General features: G+C 34.5%; 1 protein-coding gene and 1 pseudogene across 1 annotated transcript in view; one reads left to right on the top strand and one right to left on the bottom strand.

Annotated features, from left to right (window-relative positions):
- The window catches only part of Cryl1 (crystallin lambda 1), a 142267-nt gene that overhangs the window by 54806 nt on the left and 66884 nt on the right, over positions 1-20577 (bottom strand). The window lies entirely within an intron of this gene.
- On the top strand, positions 13654-14255 carry LOC114097637 (high mobility group protein B3 pseudogene; annotated as a pseudogene).

Raw genomic sequence — 20577 nt, 5'->3', positions numbered from 1 at the left:
ATTATCTAAATAGACATTTCTCAAAAGAAGAAATACAAATGGCCAACAAATATGTGAAAAAATGTTCAACGTTCTTGTCCATCAGGGAAATACAAGTTAAAACTACACTGAGATTTCATCTCATTCCAGTTAGAATGGTAATCATCAAGAATACAAATAACATTAATTGTTGGTGAGGATGTGGGGGGAAAGGTACATTCATGCATTGTTGGCAGGACTGTGAATTAGTATAACAAATGTGGAAAGCAGTATGGACATTGCTCAAAGGACTGGGAATGAAACCATACATATGACCTAACTATCCTACTCCAAAAGAACTAAAATCAGCATACTGTGATGATACTGAAAATCAATATTTATAGCAATGCAGTTCACAATAACCAAGTTATAGAGCCAGCCTAAGTGCCCATCAACAGATTAAAAAAAAATAGGATATATACACACAGTGGATAAAAAAATATGATATATACACACAGTGGAGTTTTCTCCATAAAGAAGAATGAAGTTATGTCATTTGCTGGTAAATGGATGGAACTGGGAAATATCATGCTAAGTGAAATAAGGCAGACTCAGAAAATCAATGGTTGAATGTTCTCTCTCATATGCAGAAGCTAGAAAGAAAAAATGGGAATTAAAAACAGGGGATTCTCATGAAAATAGTAGAACAGTGAAATAGATGAAAGAGATCAAAGGGGAAGGAGGAAGGATGGAAAAGGGGAAGTACTTAAAATAAAATTGACAAGATTATGCTATATGCATGTATGAATACATCACAATGAATTCCACTTTTTTGTATAACTATAATGCACCAGTTTTTTAAAGAAATAAAGAACAGGAAGACCAATAGAGAAAAGGAATCAGGGGAAGGGAAAAGGAAAGGAAACAGGGAAGTACTAGGGATTGAAATGGAGCAAATTACATGATATGTATTTATGAGGATGTCCAAAGAAACTTTACCACTATGTATAACTATAATGTACTAATAAAAACATTTAAAGGTGATTATACTAGATAATGATGAAGGCTATAATAATTTCAGAAGATTCATATTATACAATGTTCTCTAACCAAAATGCAATTAAGACAAATCAATAAACAAAAATCATCCCATAGACTTGGAAATTTAAAATAACTTCTAAATAGTTCATGAATGAAATGAAATCCTATGGAAATTAAAATATGCTTATAACTGGACAATAACAAAAATATTCCTTATGAAAATTTGTGGAGTTCATGTAAAGCATTCCTTTTTCATGTCATTTTTATTTTTTAAATTTTAGTAGTAATTCCACAGCAGAAACATTTATTGTCCTTCATGAGCTCTTGATTGTAATAGTTAATAAAATTACTCATAGTCATTTTCATAGTTGCTGAAGAAAGTCAGATACTTTTACCCCCCCCCAAAAAAAATTCATTTCTAAAAACTGCAATATAAATATTTTACACAGTTACCTAATTTTCTAAGTTTAAATTGATTATGGATAGTTTATGTGATTTTCTTATATTTGAAACCTGTAGAATTCTGTAATGAAATCTTTTTATTGACTTATTTTTAAATTGGTCATTATAGTTATACATAAAAGTGATACGTTCATTAAGAGAGATTTATACTGCAAATATTTTCTTTAAATAAGTAAAACCAAGTATCTAATTTAAGAAATGAGAACATTATAAATCCAAATAAATAAAAAGAGAATAATGAAGAGCCGAAATCAATAATACAGAGTATAGGCCAAATACAGTTGATCAAAACCTAAATTTGTTCTTTAAAGGGACTAATAAGATTGACAAATCTCTGGAATAGTGTCTTTTATCTAACAATTAAGAATTAGAGTTCCACAAAATTCAGGCTCAGGCTCTCTTCTTTCACCGCTACCATTTCTGTCTCTATAAAATCTCAACCAAGCCCATGGCTTAAGTCACTGACCTAGCTGTATATGCACAATTCACACATCTATTTCTCCTTCTCAGATCATTTTCATAAGGATACTTCACAATTTAACTAATGTGGTCACCACTTCTAGTGCCAGATGGCATATAAATTTGCCAATATAGAAAGTATAATCTTAAATATTCCATTAATTTAGTGATTTACATGAAAGTAATACCATGATTCTAGTCCTCTACCTATACTAGTAAGTCTCATTATTTTGTAAAAATGTTTATATATTCTATTTATGCAATAAAAATTTACAAGTAATATTAATTTTTAGCATTCTAATGCCAAATAATAAATTTTTACCAGCTACACTTAATGATATCACAAAGCCATCACCACCCCACCACCTACCAATAAGAGTATGACCACATCTAGGATATACTAGGATGCATATTCCAAGATTGGAGGAGGAGATATCTTACATTTCTGTATTTTAAAAGACTACATTTTACTTGATGGGAAAAAATAAAAATATCAGCAGAAGGCTTGGGGTGTTGCTCAGTGGTAGAGCATTTGGCTAGCATGCACGAGGCCCGGTTCAAGCACCAGAACCACAAAAACAAAAACAAAATCTATTAGCAGAATACTACTCATCTTTAGAACTGATATGGAGGGGGTAAAAGTTTCATTTAGACAAATATCAAAATACTATAAAACAAAACTCAAAGACTCAAAGATGTAAATTATATTTTTATCCTTTGTTTATGTCTATTTTTCAGTTCCAAGAAAAGTGTCACAAAGCACTCAGTAAACACTTGTTGAATCAATTAATGAATTAATCAATGAAAGGTTTGATTATTTTAATCACCTACTTTCCTCTATTAACTACATTATTTTAGAGGAAATGTCTAACTCTGACTATAGGAAAGAAAACAAGATATATCCCTGCCTTCATCCCATGAGGCAATCCCAGCCAATCCTGGACACAAAGTCTGTTCTTTCACTCTTCGTTTCTTCAAAATCAAGTTGACTATTGAAAGTCTTGGTATTAGCACCTGTCCCTTTAGAAGAATGTTGAAGAGTATTTTTGGAATCATGATGATGGTAATACATGAAATGGATCCACTGAGGGGACCTTAGGAAGTTGAAGTCCAAAATAGACCAATAGGGCCCCGACCTTAGCACTAACATGTGAGTTCAAAACACCCATTAAGGAATTGGCCTTGGCAAGGAACTTCACCAGGTAGACAGATCAAAAAGGTGCAGTATGCTTGAGATAGGAGTGGCGGGGGGGGGGGGGGGGGGGGGGGTGGTGGGCTGTGCACAGATAATAGACACAAATGCAAGTAATTGTAACAGGGCCGGCAACATGTGCTACAATAAAAGTAGGAAAAATAAAAAGACAATTGTAAGGAAAAAAATAATAACAATAATAAGAGATCTCATTTATAATGGCAATAATTTGCCATGAACATACTTTATATACAGAGTTATGAAAAATGGTGTTGCGAATGGATAATTATGATTGTAATGCATTCCACTATTGTCATATATATAAGAAATTTTAAAAAATAAATAAATATACAACACCAAAGCAGACTTCCATGCATATCTCTGGTCAGACTTAATATTACCAACATTTCTAAGTTTTCTAGCATCACAAATTACTCAAGTTGATTTACTGGGAGGAAAAAAACACTGATAATAACATAAGGAATATAAACATCTCCAAAAGTCTCATTTACTACCACACCCCAGGGCCAAGCACTGTATGTAGTAGTATATTATAATAAATTATTTATAGACAGAGCTCTATGTTTGGCAATGATGAACTAGACTGTTATGGATAAATACTTCTGCTGAGAAAAATTGAAAAAACTAAAAATGTAAAAATAAATCTGTTTGAAGGTACTGGAAAGCAACCAAAGCAGTGAAAAATTGCAAAGCCAATACCTGAGTAGTAGGGAAACCCAAAGATGAATAAGTCTTACACTGGGCTTCATTTTTCCCTTTAAGGCAGTTGCTCATTTCAAAGATGCAGACTGAAATGTTCATCTGAAATAATAAGCAGAGTTTTTAACATAGAGTATTGGGGGAGTTTTTGATATTCAGGGGCTGGGAGTTGTTCCAGGCTTTCAGTTGGGACATTCATGAGCTTTTTCCTAGGAAAAACAGTAACAAGGAACAGATCTGTCCCTATAAGGTCTGAGCCCAGTCTCATCTCAATCCATGATTAAATTAGGGAGCACTGTTCCTAGCCCACCTGCCTTCCAGTAAATGATCTCTGGAGAAAGATAGCATCAATCAGAGCCTTGGTTTTTCATAGGCAATGTCTCACACTTAAACAAAGAAACAAAATAAGTATTAGGGAAGACATGACTGAAAACCAAGAGAGAAAACAGACTTCAGAAAGAGACCCATAGGACATCCAGATAAGTATGTTATCAGACATGAAATAACCATTAATACGTTTAAGGAACTAAAAGATATAAAACAATATCAGCATATAATAAAACTATAAAAAGAATCAAATGAAAATTCAGTAACTAAAAAAATTAATTTAAAGGATGAATTTAAAATCACACTATACTTAGCTGAATAAATACTAATAAACTGAAAGATAAATCAAAATAAAATATCCAGTGAAGAATGGAGAGACAAGGGGCTGGAGTTGTGGCTCAGTGGTAGTGCATTTGCCTAGCATGTGTGAGGTACTGCATCCGATCCTCAACACCACATAAAACTAAATAAATAAAATAAAAATATTGTGTCCATCTATGACTAAAAAAATTTTTTAAAGGAATGAAAAATACAGGAAGATCCTAAGAAACACTTAGAAATGTTAAAAATTTCTAATATAAAAGTGCAATCCTGAGAGAACATGAATGCATGAATGAGAATGAAACAGAAACAAAAAAGAGATAATTTCCAAAATTGATTAAAAGAATCATTTTAAGATGATTATATGGACATCCAAATGATGTCCAGATGATAACATGGGCATCCAGAAAATGAGATACTGTATTCACTAAAGCAAGAAAGACTATTCAATATTTAACAGAATGGGAATGTACATAAGACACAATGTTAGGTGAAAAAAATATTATATTTTTCTTTAAAAATGTATAAAATATTAGAAGCAGATACACAATATAATAGTAGGGACTCCATCTCTGGGCATTAAGCATACTAATAAATATTCTTATTAAATTTTCCAATTTTCTACAATTATCTTGAATTGCTTGTACAATCAGATTAATATTGATTTTTGAAAGCAGGATATGATTTTTATAAAGATGAAACTTTTGTTAAAATGCATAGTAACCCTAGTATCCATGGGGGATTGGTTCTGGACTGTCCACAGATACTGATATCCATAGATGCTCAAGTCTGTTAAATAAAATGACGTAGTATTTGCATAGAACCTACATACATACTCCTGTATACTTTAAATCATCTCTAGATTACTTATAGTATCTAATACATTGTCAATGCAATGTCAACAGTTGTTATACTGTATTGCTTAGGGAATAATGATAGAAAAAAGTTTGGACATGTTTGATACAGACTTCATTTTTCCTCCTAATATTTTTAACCTGCAGTCTGGTGAATCCTTGGATGTGCATCCAAAGATAAGAGAGCTGAGCATATTTGGAAGAATGGAAAGCAGTATACAAAGTTATGACCTTTGAATGATAATATGAAAAGTGATATTTTTCCCTCTATTTTTCTGGGTTTTTTCTTCAAGCTGGACAATTTTCAAAAACTATGAAGGGTCTGAGATTCTGCCCTACTTGCAGTTAATCTGCAGTTTCATGGGTGCTGGAAGAAACTCTAAGAGGAGACTTTGGGTTGGAGACAATGGACTGTATCACAAACAGGATATGGAGCAACATGAGTTTCCCATTCACACTAGTATTCCTCACCTCAAGTCCTGTGGGGGTGATGCAAAGGAGCCCAGATAGATTTGGGGTTTGTATAACAGCAGAGGAACCTGAGCTTAGAGTTAATAACTGACTACAAGCAAAACTGCCTGCCCTTTACCCCACAGGGAGACACTAGCTCTGCCTTCCAGCCATTTTAACCTTGTATTCTGTTTGCACCCTCAAAGCAGTTTAGTATATAGCAACATGTACCTCGCCATTGTATCCACTTGAATAATAGTCTTGGCTGAAGATCTCTGGAAAGTGAGCTCAAGACAGAACCAATTGAACTGACTAATAAGTTCCACACATCTGTCCATTTGTTAATCCAAGAACAGTGTCAAGAAAATTCCTTGACACTCCCAGGATAAGCCAGATAAAAATTAACTAAGTACTAAAAAGAAAGGAATCTTTCCTTCATAGCAAAACCATTTATAATCTAGTTTGAAAACTTTTAGTAGTCATTTCTTTTAGGCCTATACATATGCCAGAAAAAAATTAAAATGTTTTACATTGCAACAGCTTTTGGTGCTGAGGACAGACCAACAAGATTATTCCTGGCCACAAGACAGCCTGACAGAAAAACTTTCTAGTACAGAATGAGGCCCACCAATTTCCCAAACCACTTAGGACTACTGTCAATGGACATAAATTCCTTCAAGTTTGATTGTCCAAAGAAAAAACTAAGGGAAACATGACTGTGGTTCTTTGTAACATTAAGGATCAACCCAACATCTGGCTTTTCCATGTGTGATATGAATTATGCTTTAATATACTGAAGTGACTGGAGACTGTAACCCCAAAACTTCCATTTCCAAATTAAAATAAAAGAAGTTGAATTAAAACCCCTTATCCCTGGGGGAGGAGCATTAAAAGATGCTGCCCACCCCAGGGAGATCCAGGAGCACCTAGGAGGTCCTCCTCTAAGCCCCAGAGACAGAAAAACTACCTCAGCCTAAGACTAAACCAGAACCCTCCCTAGACTGATAAGTATTAAGTAGCAAGTAACAAAAGAATAGTTCTGGGAGAAGGGAGGACAGAACAAGAAATGGAATGAGATCCTCTGTGAGTACAAACAAGGGGAAGAATGAAAACTGAGGTTGCGGGGCTGGGACTCAGGCTCAGTGGTAGAGCACTCACCTAGTATGTGGTTCAAGCCTCAGCGCCACATAAAGATAAATAAATAAAGGTATTATCCATCTACAACTAAAAAATAAAGATATTTTTAAAAAACTGAGGTTGGACTACATATAGAGGCGGGAAATCCCACAAGATCCTCTGGATAACCAATCCTTATCTTAAACACACAATGTTACAAGAGGAATTGGAAGCCTTTAACCTAACAACAGTAACCATAGCAACTGCAAGACTTAAACCTTGCCCAACTACTAACTAGATTAACTCAAATCCCCACAATGAAAGTCTAGCAGAAGGAGAGGTGTGCCAGTTACCAGACACTAAAAACTGTTGACCTCAGCATCTACTCTCCTACTCAAGATGGCTAGCTTCCAAGACACAAAAGTTGTGAGGCATAGAAAAAGACAAGAAAGGACAACTCATACCCAGAAGACTAATGGTCATTAGAATCAGACTTAAATATGACTCAGATATTGAAATAATCTGACAGTAAATTTTAAATAGCTATGATTAATATGCTAAAGGCACTAATGAAAAATGCGGACAACATACAAATTCATGTGAGTAATTTCAGCACAGAAATAGAAACTATAAGAAAGTACCAAAGAGAATGCTAAAATGGAAAAACAAAGAAATAAAGATAAAGAATGTCTTTAACCAGATCATCCATACATGAAATAAAGTCTAAGAAAGAATCTATCAACTTAAATGTTAGATTGTCAGTTGAAATCATGCAAAAATGAAAAACAAAGAGCAGAAAGCCTGAAAAGAACAGAGCACCCAAGAGCTCCAGCAAAAATACCAAATGATCCAACATATGTGTAATTGGGATCCCAGGAGAAGAGACAGAGAAAGGAACAGGTGAAAAATTAAGAGAAATACTGGCTAAGGATATTGTAAAACTAATGAAAGTAACAAATCCCAGACCCAAGAAGCTCAGAGGACACGAAGTATTGCCCAGCCCTTCCATAAAACTCCTACACACCTAGATATATTATATTGATATTACTGAGAAAAGAAGACAAAGAGAAATACTGAAGGCAATTGGCGGGGGAGGGGAGGGCTCACACGTGTTCTTATAGAACAAAGGTAAGAATTATAATAGACTTTTTGTTGGAAATAATGTAAGATAGATAAAATTCGTGTGACATATTTAATGGATGAAAGAAAGAAGAATTTGTCAATTTAGAACTCTATACCCCATAAAAATATCTTTCAATAATAAAGAAAAAAATGTGTCTGGGGAAAACAACTTAGGGAATTCATTTTTAGCATATCTAATGCATCCATAAGAAAGTCTATAGGCAGAATGAAAAAGATACTGTACAGAAAAGTGGATCTATACAAAGAAATAAGGAACACTAGAAATAGAATAACTGAAGGTAAAACAAATGTTTTCATGTTGTCAATTGCTCTAAAATATAACCAACTAACCAAATCAAAAAATAGTAAAAGTGCATTATAAATTCACATGTAAAAGTAAACATAATATAATGATAGCACAAAGAATGTGAAGGAGCAAGGTGTAACGATGCATGCCTGAAATCCCAGCTACTCAGGAGGCTGAGGCAAGAGGATTCCAAGTTCAAGGCCATCCTCAGCAACTTATCGAGACCCTGTCTCAAAATAAAAAAGTAAAAGAGCCTGGGGGTATAGTTCAGTAATAGGGTGCCCCTGGGTTCAATCCCCAGTGCAGAAATAATACTAATAATGTGAAGTAGTATAGAAATATTAGAAGGTGACCTCTGATTGATTAAAGATGCATACTTTAAACACTAGTAAAGGTTTTTTTTAAAAAAAAAAAAGCATAAATAATGAATGAAAAGTAATGATAAAAGAGAATAATGGAAATGTTTAATTAACATGAATGCAGTGAAAAGAAACAAAGAACAGATAGATAAATAAAAAAACAGTTAAGATTTTATACATAAGCCATCTGTATCAATAATAATATTACATATCTATGGTCTAAATACATCAATGAAAAGGCAGAGGTTTTTGATAGAATAAGAAAGGTAAGACTCCCTAGGGGAAAAAAAAATCTTTTAAATTATATAGTCTTAGGCTCAAAGTAAAAGAATAGGAAAACTACTATGGTTTGGATGTAGTTTGTCTCTAAAGGGTTTGGTGTGGAAACATTAGGAGATTGTAGAACATGGCAAGTGGTGTAGTCTAGTACAAAGTAATTGGGTCATTGGGGGCACTCCCATGAGAACTACATCAGTTCTAAGGGAGGCTCCCAATGGTTAAGTCTCAAGAGAGGTTTGTTATAAAAGAGTAAATTTGATCCTTTTCTGGTTTCTCTTTAGCTTCCTGTCTTTCCATGTGATTGATCTTTCTCCTTCTTGTACACACTCCTGCCATGTTGCCACCCACCATGACATGACATAGTCAAGAAGGTCAATATAATTCTGTTTGGACTTTCAGACTCCAAAACTTGCAAACTAAAAAATGTTTTTTCTTTATAAGGTTCTCAGTTTCAGGTATTTTATTATAGCTATGAAAAACAAAATAATACAAAACATTCCTTGTAAACACTATAAAGACACTGAAAGTAGTTATATTAACAGCTGAAAAAGACCTAAGAACAATAAATACTACCAGAGATAAAGAGGATCAAATACAATGATAGGTTTAGTGCAAAAAGATATGACAATCCTAAGTGTTTATATACCTATCAATAAAACTACAAAATACATAAAGTTAGGGATAAGGGATGAATAGTCAGGGCACAGATAATTTTTAGGGCAGTGAAAATATTCAGTGTGATATTATAATGATTGATACATATCAATATGCATTTATCCAAACCATAGGATACCTACCATCAAGAGTGAATCCCAACATAAACTATAATTAACTGGTGGATGATTATGATGTATCAATGAAGTTCATCAATTGTAACAGGAGGTACAAGCAGAAGGCAGGAAACAAAACATATGAAATGGACAACAAAAAAAAACAGTAGAGAAAATCAGTAATGTTGATGCTGGGGTTTTTTGGGGGGATGGTAATTAAATTGATAAACTTCAAGGCAGACCAATCACTCTGGTTAGGGATGTTGATAATGGAAGAGGTTATGCATCTATGGGAACAGGGAGTTTATCAGAAATCTCTTTACCTTCTTAATTTTGCTGGGAAACTAAAGCTGCTTTAAAAAATAAATATGTTGGATAAACACCGATTCCCAGTTTTAATAAAATATGTGAAGTAAAACCAAGAACTGAAAGGAGAAATAGACAAATACACAATTTATGCTGGAGACCTCAAAAATATCCCTAGGAACAAGACGACAAAAAAAAAATCTATAAAGTTATAGCAGATCTGAATAACATTATCAGCCAACTTGATCTACTTGACTTTATAGACCACTCTCCCAACAAAGAAGAATATATACTTTTTCCAGTGCACAATGGAATATTCACCAAGACAGATCATATTCTGGCCTCAAATTTAAAAGAACAGAAATCATACAAGTATGTTCTCTGACCATAATTTAATTAAAGTATAAATATATAACAGAATGATTGGGGAGTCCCCAAATATTTAGAATTAAATAAGACACTTCTGAATAATCCAGGGTCAAAGTGGAAATCTCATTGAAATTAGAATATTTTGAATTTGATTAAAATGAAAACAAAACATACAAAATAATTGATTTCAACTAAAGCAGCGCTAAGAGGAATTTATAGCCTTGTATATTTATAGTAAAGAATAAGGAAGACCTCAAATCTTTAATTCAAGTCTTTACCTTAAAAATCTGGAAAAATTAAAGTAAATTAAATATTTTTTAAAAAGCAGAAGGAGGGCTGGGGATATAACTCAGTTGGAAGAGTGCTTGTCTTGCATGCACAAGGACCTGAGTTCAATCCCTAGCTGAAAGAAAGAAAGAGAGAGAGAGAGAGAGAGAGAAGAGAAGAGAAGAGAAGAGAAGAGGAGGGGAGGGGAGGGGAGGGGAGGGGAGGGGAAGAGAAAGGAGAAGGAAAGGAATAATGAATGAAACTGAAAGCAGAGAAATGATAGAGAAATTTTTTTAAAAAATTCAAGCTGGGACCTGAATGTGGGGACAATAGAATGGGTATATTTCAAGGCAGACTGACCACATGAAGAAAGACACAAACTGCCAATATCAGAAATGAAAGAGGGGACATATCCCATAGTCATTAAAAGAATAATAAAGGGGGGCTGGGATTGTGTCCATCTACAAATAAAAAATAAAATTTTTTAAAAAAGAATAATAAAGGGGTATTAGGATCAATTCTTTATACCAAGAAATCCTACAACTTAGATCAAATGGACTGATTACTTGATAGAAAGCTTTATTAGTTTGTAGGTAATAAAGAAATTAAATTTGTAGTTTAAAACCTGCCAGCATACTAAACTCCAGCCTCAGAAGGTTTCATTGCCCAATTTTGCATTTAAAAAGAACTACTACCAAATATACACAATCTCTTTCAGAAAACTGATGAGGAGAAAGCAATTCCCAATTCATTTTATGAAACCAGAACCATCCTAATACCTAAATACCAAAGACAATACAAGAAAATCACAATATCCATCTTGAAAACAGATGTAAAAATTCTCAACAAAAAGAATACTACATCATGACCAACTAGATTTTATCCCAAGTACGCAAGGTTGGCTCAGAATTTTAAAATCAATCAGTGTAAATCATGCTATAAACAGATTTAAAAAGAATAATCATGTGATCATCCCAGGAGATATAAAAAATATGACAAAATTCAATATCTGTTCGTGATATTAAAAGTCAGAACTCTTTGAAATCAAGAATAGAAAGGAATTCCTTTAAAATGAGTCATAAAATCCTATTCAAACATTATACTTAGTGGTGAAAGACTGAAAGTTTTCCCCTTAAGGTTGGAAACAAGGCAACATGTCCTGTCTTACCAGTTTATTTCACATATTGGATGTACCAGCCAGTGCATTAAGGCAAGGAAAAGATGTTAAAAGCATATAGATTTAAAAATAAACTGTCTCTATCCATAAGACATAAATATTTACATAGAAAACTCCAAAGAATCTATGAAAAACCCCCAAGGAGGCTGGGGTTGTAGTCCAGTGGTAGAGCACTTGCCTGGCACGTGTGAGGCACTGGGTTCAATCCTCAGCACCACATAAAAATAAATAAATAAAAATAAAGGTATTATGTCCATCTACAACTAAAGAATATTAAAAAAAAATAGGACTACAGAGTTCAGCAATACTGCAGAAAACAGGCCAATTAGGTCAATATAGAAACCCAATTGTAATTCTATATAGTAGCCATAGTAATAAAAGTTTTAAAAAATTAAACATCATGTACAATAGCACAAACAAAAATGAATTATTTAGGCATAAATCTAATAAAATATCTTAAGTATCTGTATTCTTAAAACTACGAAACACTCATGAAACAAGTCAAAGGAGACCTAAGTAGAGTGGAAAGCTATACTATATACCTGACCCACCATATCTGTGGGTTCCACATCCATGGACTCAAACAGCCACAGATTGAAAATATTCAGAAATAAAAATGTATCTGTACTAAACATTTACAGAATTTTCTTGTTATTATTCCCTAACATAGAATACAAACTATTTACATTGTATTAGGTATTATAAGTAATATAAAGATAATTTAAAGTATAATGGAGGACATATGTAAGTTTTATGTAAATACTACACCATTTTATATAAGGAACTTGAACATCTGCAGATTTTGGTATCCGCAGGAATCCTAGAACCAACCCTACATAAATACCAAGGGACAAGTGTATCATGTTCATGAATTGGAATACTCAATGTCAGTTGTCCTCAATTTGATCTACTCACACACTGAAATGCCAATAAAAATCCAAGAAGTTTATTTTATAGATAACAAGAGGCTTATTTCTAAAAGTTATATAAAAAGTCTCGATACATTTGTTTATCCTGACTAAAGCTTATACAAATGTATACATGTATCTAAACATGTTACCTCATAAATATGTAAAATTTTTGTATTTTTTTTGTATCAGTTGGGTTGGAGATATGGCTTCATGGTAGAGTGCTTACCTAGCATGTGTGAGGCCCAGGGTTCAATTCCCCATACTCTCTCTCACACACACACACACACACCACAATATACATATAATATACACACATTTATAAGTTAAGATAAATTTAAATTTTACTTTTTACATTTAAAAAATTAAAATACAAAGAAGCCAGAATTAGTAAAAAAAAAAATTTTGAGAAATAACAAATTTGAATGACACATTATCTAATTTCAAGACTGACTTGTACCAATTGAAAGAAAGTAGCTTTGGAACATACTGTTACAATGACATATGGATCAATCTGATATAAAGAGAGATAAGAGAAATACACACAAATTAGTCAGTTGACTTTATTTTTTTGACAAAGATGCAAAGACAAGTCAGTGGAAAAAACAGTGTCCAATAAAGGGTGCTAGTACAATTGGATTTTCATATACAAAGAAATGAAATTTGATCTATACCTTATACCTTACATGAAATTAATTCAAGTAAATCAGTTGTGAATGTAAAATTTAAAAATTATAAACTTATAGGAGAAAATATATGCAGCATTAAGCTGGTTATTAGGCAAAGAATTTTTAGCTATAATTCAAATATCAGAAAGCAAAAAAAACTGATAAAATAGATTACTGAAACTAAAAACTGGCGTCGTGCCCTGCACTGCCCAGACTAGCGAACAATACAGTCAGGATGGCTAAAGGTGACCCCAAGAAACCAAAGGGCAAGATGTCTGCTTATGCCTTCTTTGTGCAGACTTGCAGAGAAGAACATAAGAAGAAAAATCCAGAAGTCCCTGTCAATTTTGCAGAATTTTCCAAGAAGTGCTCTGAGAGGTGGAAGACAATGTCTGGGAAAGAGAAATCTAAATTTGATGAAATGGCAAAGGCAGATAAAGTACGCTATGATCGGGAAATGAAGGACTATGGACCAGCTAAGGGAGGCAAGAAGAAAAAGGACCCTAATGCCCCCAAAAGACCACCGTCTGGATTCTTCTTGTTCTGTTCAGAATTCCGCCCCAAGATCAAGTCCACAAATCCTGGTATCTCCATTGGAGATGTGGCAAAAAAGCTGGGTGAGATGTGGAATAACTTAAGTGACAGTGAAAAGCAGCCATACATCACTAAGGCTGCAAAGCTGAAGGAGAAATACGAGAAGGATGTTGCTGACTATAAGTCTAAAGGAAAGTTTGATGGCACAAAGGGTCCTGCTAACGTTGCCCGGAAAAAAGTGGAAGAGGAGGAAGAAGAAGAGGAGGAGGAGGAGGAGGAGGATGAATAAAAAAACTGTTTATCCGTCTTCTTGTGAATACCTTAGAGTAGGGGAGCGCCATGATTGACACACCTTATTTGAGATGTGTCTGTTACTCTCATTAGGTTTAATTTCAGAATTTGATCACGATCATATTGTAGTCTCTCAAAATGCTCTAGAAATTGTCAGTGGTTTACATGAAGTGGCCCTGGGTGTCCAGAGCACCCTAAAACTGTATCAAAGTTGTACATATTTCCAAATATTTTTAAAATGAAAAGGCACTCTCGTGTTCTCCTCACTCTGTGCACTTTGCTGTTGGTGTGACAAGGCATTTGAAGATGTTTCTGGCATTTTTTTTTAATTTGTAAGGTGGTGTTAACTATATGGTTATTGGCTAGAAATCCTCAGTTATCAACTGTACATATCTATAGTCTGTAAAAAGAACAAAACAACCGAGACAAACTCTTGATGCTCCTTACTTGGCGTTGAGGCTGTGGGGGGAAGATGCCTTTTGGAGGGGCCGTAGCTCAGGGCGTGCACTGTGAGGCTGGACCTGTTGACACTGCGGTGGGCATCCATTTAGCTTCAGGTTGTCTTGTTTTTGTATATAGTGATATAGCATTCTGCTGCCTTTCTTAGTTGTGGAAAAAGGGGGGTCAGCTGGCATGAGAAGTGTTTGAATTTTTTTTAGTTAAGTACGGTAGATTTTAAACTTTGTTTTCAAACAAACTGTAGAACTCTTCATTGTCAGCAAAGCAAAGAGCTACTGCATCAATGAAAGTTCAAGAACCTTCTGTACTTAAATGCAATTTGCAACGTTATGTTATTTTTTGTATGTTTAGAATGCTGAAATGTTTTTGAAGTTAAATAAACAGTATTACATTAAAAAAAAAAAGAAACTAAAAACTTTTGCTCTATGACTGTTAATAAAATGAAGAGACAAACTGGTCATTTTCTGGGATTGTGCCTTATGATTTTAGAAAGGAATGGCCTCAGGACAATTCTGAATAGATAATATTTAGAGATACTTTTTTGCCAGGCATTGTTTTAAATCTTTAAACTTTACAATGGAGAACAGAGAGAAAGGGAACAAATGATTCTTTATCATGATCCAACTCTTCTTAAACTACCTATACAGTGAAAACTAAAGACAAGGACTGGATAATCAATCTTCCGACCAAGGACAGTAAATCATTCCACTTTACTTGTGTGCTATACACAAAGCTTTGAGGACCACTTTAAATGTACCTATACTGAATGTGGTCCTCATTTTAGAGACTGGAAAACTAATAGATCTAGAACAGTTACTCACGTTGCCCAAGGTAATACTGAGTTAATGAGATCAAGGACTCCTAGCTATAAAAGCCTTTCACATCATTCACCAGTGTCACGCCCAACCCTCCTGCTCTTTTCTCATTTCTTACAATACATAGGATTCTAGTTTTTCCTGAAAACTTCCCATCATCCTCTACTCTACATCCTCTGCTTATAGAGCTGATAACAGTAAGGGAAGGAATATTTTGCTGCCACTCTCTGACAATCTGATAATTGAGTCTATGAAATAGACTGGCAACAGACAGATTAACAGGAAAAAAGAAACATACATTTATTACATGCATGGGAGCATAACATGAAAAAATAAGTGAATACCCCCAAAATCCAGTGACATCCAGAAATTTATATACTGTCTTCATGGAAGACAAGGGAGGGGAGGATGTGAGCCACCTAGAGAAGAGCAAGTAATTTTGGGGAAAAATAAATGGGCCTTCAAAAGAATATCTAGGGGAAAAATTGAAGAGACAAACTGCAGAATAACAGGAGAAAATATTTGCACATCATATTTCTGAAAAGGACTTAACCAGAATATATAAAAACCTCTCAAGCCAGGTGCAATGGCGTACGCCTGTAGTCCAAAACAGCTCAGGAGGCTGAGGCAAGAGGATCACAAGTTCAAAGCCAACCTCAGCAAAAAGTGAGGTGCTGAGCAACTCAGAGAGACCCCATGTCTAAATAAAATACAAAAATAAGGCTGGGGATGTGTCACAGTGGTCGAGTGACACTGAGTTCAATCCCCAGTACCAAAACAAAACTCTCAAAACTCATAATTAAACAACTAATTTTTAAAAACTGGGTACTGTATCTACATAGACAATTTACCAAAGAAAATAATAGATGGATGTCAAACAAATATGCAGAAAGATCCCTAGGCTCATTAATGATTAGGGAAATGTAAGTTAAAATCACTTTGAATAGACCTTTATTTTTCTAGTTTATGCAGATATACAAATGATTTGGAATTTGTTCCTTCAACAAAATGGTACATATTTTACATATTGCTCAGCAATTTCCCCCCCCACACTTTAAGATTCCAAAATATCTTTAATAGCTACTTGGGCCCCCATGCCAGGACTTAACCATTTCTCTGTTGTAGACATTGAGGTTGTTTCCTATTTTTGTTAACATCAACAATGCTGTGATTAAATCTTCACATTCCATTGTGTATACATGTAGCATTTTTTACAACATAGATTACTAGTACATAGGAATTAATAGTTTATTTTTTCATTACTAATTACCAAATTATCCTTCCCTTTGGATCACCTTAAATGTACCTATACTGAATGTGGTCCTCATTTTAGAGACTGGAAAACTAATAGACCTAGAACAGTTACTCACGTTGCCCAAGGTAATACTGAGTTAATGAGATCAAGGACTCATTAATTCAAGTGAATCAGTTGTGAATATAAAATTTAAAAATTATAAATTTATAGGATAAAATATAGAAAAAATATGTGCAGCATTAAGCTGGTTATTAGGCAAAGAACTTTTAGCTATAATTCAAATATCAGAAAGCAAAAAAAAACTGATAAAATAGATTACTGAAACTAAATATTTTTGCTCTATGACTGTTAATAAAATGAAGAGACAAACTGGTCATTTTCTGGGATTGTGCCTTATGATTTTAGAAAGGAATGGCCTCAGGACAATTCTGAATAGATAATATTTAGAGATACTTTTTTGCCAGGCATTGTTTTAAATCTTTAAACTTTACAATGGAGAACAGAGAGAAAGGGAACAAATGATTCTTTATCATGATCCAACTCTTCTTAAACTACCTATACAGTGAAAACTAAAGACAAGGACTGGATAATCAATCCCCTGACCAAGGACAGTAATTCCACTTTACTTGTGTGCTATACACAAAGCTTTGAGGACCACCTTAAATGTACCTATATTAAATGTGGTCCTCATTTTAGAGACTGAAAAACTAATAGACCTAGAACAGTTACTCACGTTGCCCAAGGTAATACTGAGTTAATGAGATCAAGGACTCATTAATTCAAGTGAATCAGTTGTGAATATAAAATTTAAAAATTATAAATTTATAGGATAAAATATAGAAGAAAATATGTGCAGCATTAAGCTGGTTATTAGGCAAAGAATTTTTAGCTATAATTCAAATATCAGAAAGTGACTACCAATAATAATAATTGGTGACTACCAATTTACCCTCCTAAGGACAATTAGAATATCCATTTCACCATGTCTTCATCCACAATTGGTGTTAGCTCTTTAATGTTTGCCAATTTCAGAGGTAAAAATAATAGGCAGCTATTCTTTTCTAAGAGCTCAGTAATTCAATAATTTATTGAAGGGTTATATACATATAGGAAAGTGTACAATGAGCATATAGCTCTATGAATTTTCATAAAGTGAACACACTGTGGGTCCAGCACAGAATCCTTTCCTGAACACCAGTGCACCCCTGCCTCATGCAGACATGCACTGCCCACCACCATCAGGGGTAGCCACTGTCTTGACCTTCACAGTCTGCTAGTGTTTTATTTTTAATTTCCCTACTAATAAAGTTTATGATCTTTGTATGTTCAGTCTTTACTGAAAAAGACTTGGAAGTTCTAGATACCCATATTTCTTTAGACATCTTCCTTGACACATAGGGAAAATGTGGGTATAAAGTTGGTTTCTGTAGTGTAGTGGTTATCACTTTCACCTCACACATGAAAGTCCCCAGTTCAAAACCAGGCAGAAACAAGATGTTCCCCCTCAAAAAAAAAAGAAAAAAAAAGTGAAAGAAAATGTGGGTATTACTACCACCAAGTGGACATACACTTGTCCTCAAGCATCTCAGTATCAGGTAGAGAAACATCCAGGTAAACAAACTACCACAACATAGCAAGATCCATCCATTATAGGATTGTGGACATAGTTCAGTGATGGAATAGAATCTGACTGTTTTAAAAGTATATGAACACAATAATAGACCTTCTCCAAGTCTCTAAGGAGAGCAGGTTTTGATTTTATTTTTAAGTACAGGATGGTGTATAAAAGCCACTTACTAATATTTAATAAATGGATTTGTAAAAGGAAGGCCTCCAAGAACACATTTGTTCCTCCTAAGAAATGTAGGTAACAACTAACGTATGTAAAAGAATAAGGCAGATTCCCCAAGCACAGGCACACTCACTGGACTCTGCAGTGTCATATTCTATGGGAAGTAAGAGTGAAAGAGATGAGGTGAGAGGGACACGGGGTTCCCAAAGGGTTTGATAAAAGTACCCCACCAAGGAGCAAGCCCTGTATCCTGTCAATAGGAGGAAATGATGTAAAAGTCTGAAATAGTGGAGGATTGATCAGAATGTCCATTTAGAAAATTAAAGCAATGGCAAAGGAGAGAAAGAAGAATTGAATCCAGAACTGGTCCAGGAAGTAGAATCATTCCATGGTGGCAGGTTGGATGTGGGGGGTCTGCAGCTGAGGATGATTCCCAGGCATTTGGCTCACATAAACTGGCAGACAGTGCTGCCTATGAAATCCTTTAGAGACTCAGGATACAGATGACTATCTTTGAGTAGGTGGATATTAGGGAATGCTTTCAACACTCACAAAATAAAAGCAATGACCAAATCTGTTGCTTGAAAACAAAGCAACAAAATAAACTATGACAGGTTTGAGCACTGCCCTAAAAAAAAGTTCTGGAATCCAGCCAGTACTCTTAGGAAGAGAATATTTTCAGTGACTTGCCAATATGAATATTTTCTTGGCAGCCTCCATCTTCTGGTAAGCCATTACATACCAGCACAAGCCATTTAACAGCCTACATTTAAAATAATAACTAAGTAGTTGTTTCACTCTTGGCCATATTTTCAAAAAGAGATCACACATTAAATCCACTTGTCTTTGTTTAGGCCTGTAGCTACTGTCTAAATCCAAGGCTCTCATTTCAAGGGAGCCTCAAGTTTGGCAGTTCACTTAATTCTGGTGAACTAGAGGCAGTTACTGGGTTTATTCCTTCCTAAAGTAATACATTTATGATGTGGTTTTTCTAATATTTGTAGGAAATGTAGTATTCATAATTAGAAATTCAGTCAAAGGTGCCTAAATTGTACTTACATATGAAAAAACATAAGTAAAAACGCTGGTAAAATTATCATTACCAATATTCCAAGCAAAGAGTACATGGTATGCAGTAATTACTTTATATACCTTCCTATTTAATTCTTAGAAGAATCATCTTATAGTTTGGTTCTGAAATGTCCTCCAAAGGCCCATGTGGTGAACACTTGGTCCCCAGCCTATAATGATATTGGGAAGTGGGGGAACCTTTAAAAGGTGGGCCCCAGAGGGGAAGTTTTAGGTAACTGGGGACATGCGCTCAGAGTGGATTGTGGGATGAAAGTCTCTTCCTCTTCACTTCCTAGATGCTGTAAAGTAAGCAGCTCCCTCTACCACATGATTCCCCCATGATGTGCTGCCTTGCCACAGGCCCAAAGGCAACGGGCCAATTAAGCATGGACTGAAATTTGTAAACTGAATCAAAATAAATCTTTCCTCTTTATAAGTTGATTTATCTCAGGTGTTTCAGTAATGGAAAGTTGACTAACACAAATCATATATTTCCACACTTTGTAAATGAGAATTTCACAAAGCCCCTAGAACTAAGGTAGAAACAGGAGTGGGCCCTTCAGCCATGTCTGTCCAGTCCTCCAACTGGAATAACTGCACTCCCCAGCTCTCCTGCAGCCAGCACTGCAATGACCCACATGTCATGCATACCTGCCAGCTACCTGCACATGAAGTCTCTAAAAATTAAGTATGCTTTATCTCTACAAAAGTAAAATATGTTCACTGTTAAAATTTTAGAAAAATCTCATTCAGATTCCACCCTAAGAGATATTAATCATGGACACTTGTGTTTTTTTCCAAGTGTTTTTCCTTGTACATATGAGTTTGCAATCTGCTACTTTCCCATTATTGTAGTATGAATGGCTCACTCCAAGTGAAGTTTAATTAAGACATGAAGTACTTGATTTTACTCAAGGGAAAAAAATAT

The sequence above is a fragment of the Marmota flaviventris genome, chromosome 4 (genome assembly GCF_047511675.1).
Source record: "Marmota flaviventris isolate mMarFla1 chromosome 4, mMarFla1.hap1, whole genome shotgun sequence".
Classification (NCBI taxonomy): domain Eukaryota; kingdom Metazoa; phylum Chordata; class Mammalia; order Rodentia; family Sciuridae; genus Marmota; species Marmota flaviventris.
This window is presented reverse-complemented; position numbering and strand designations above follow the sequence as displayed.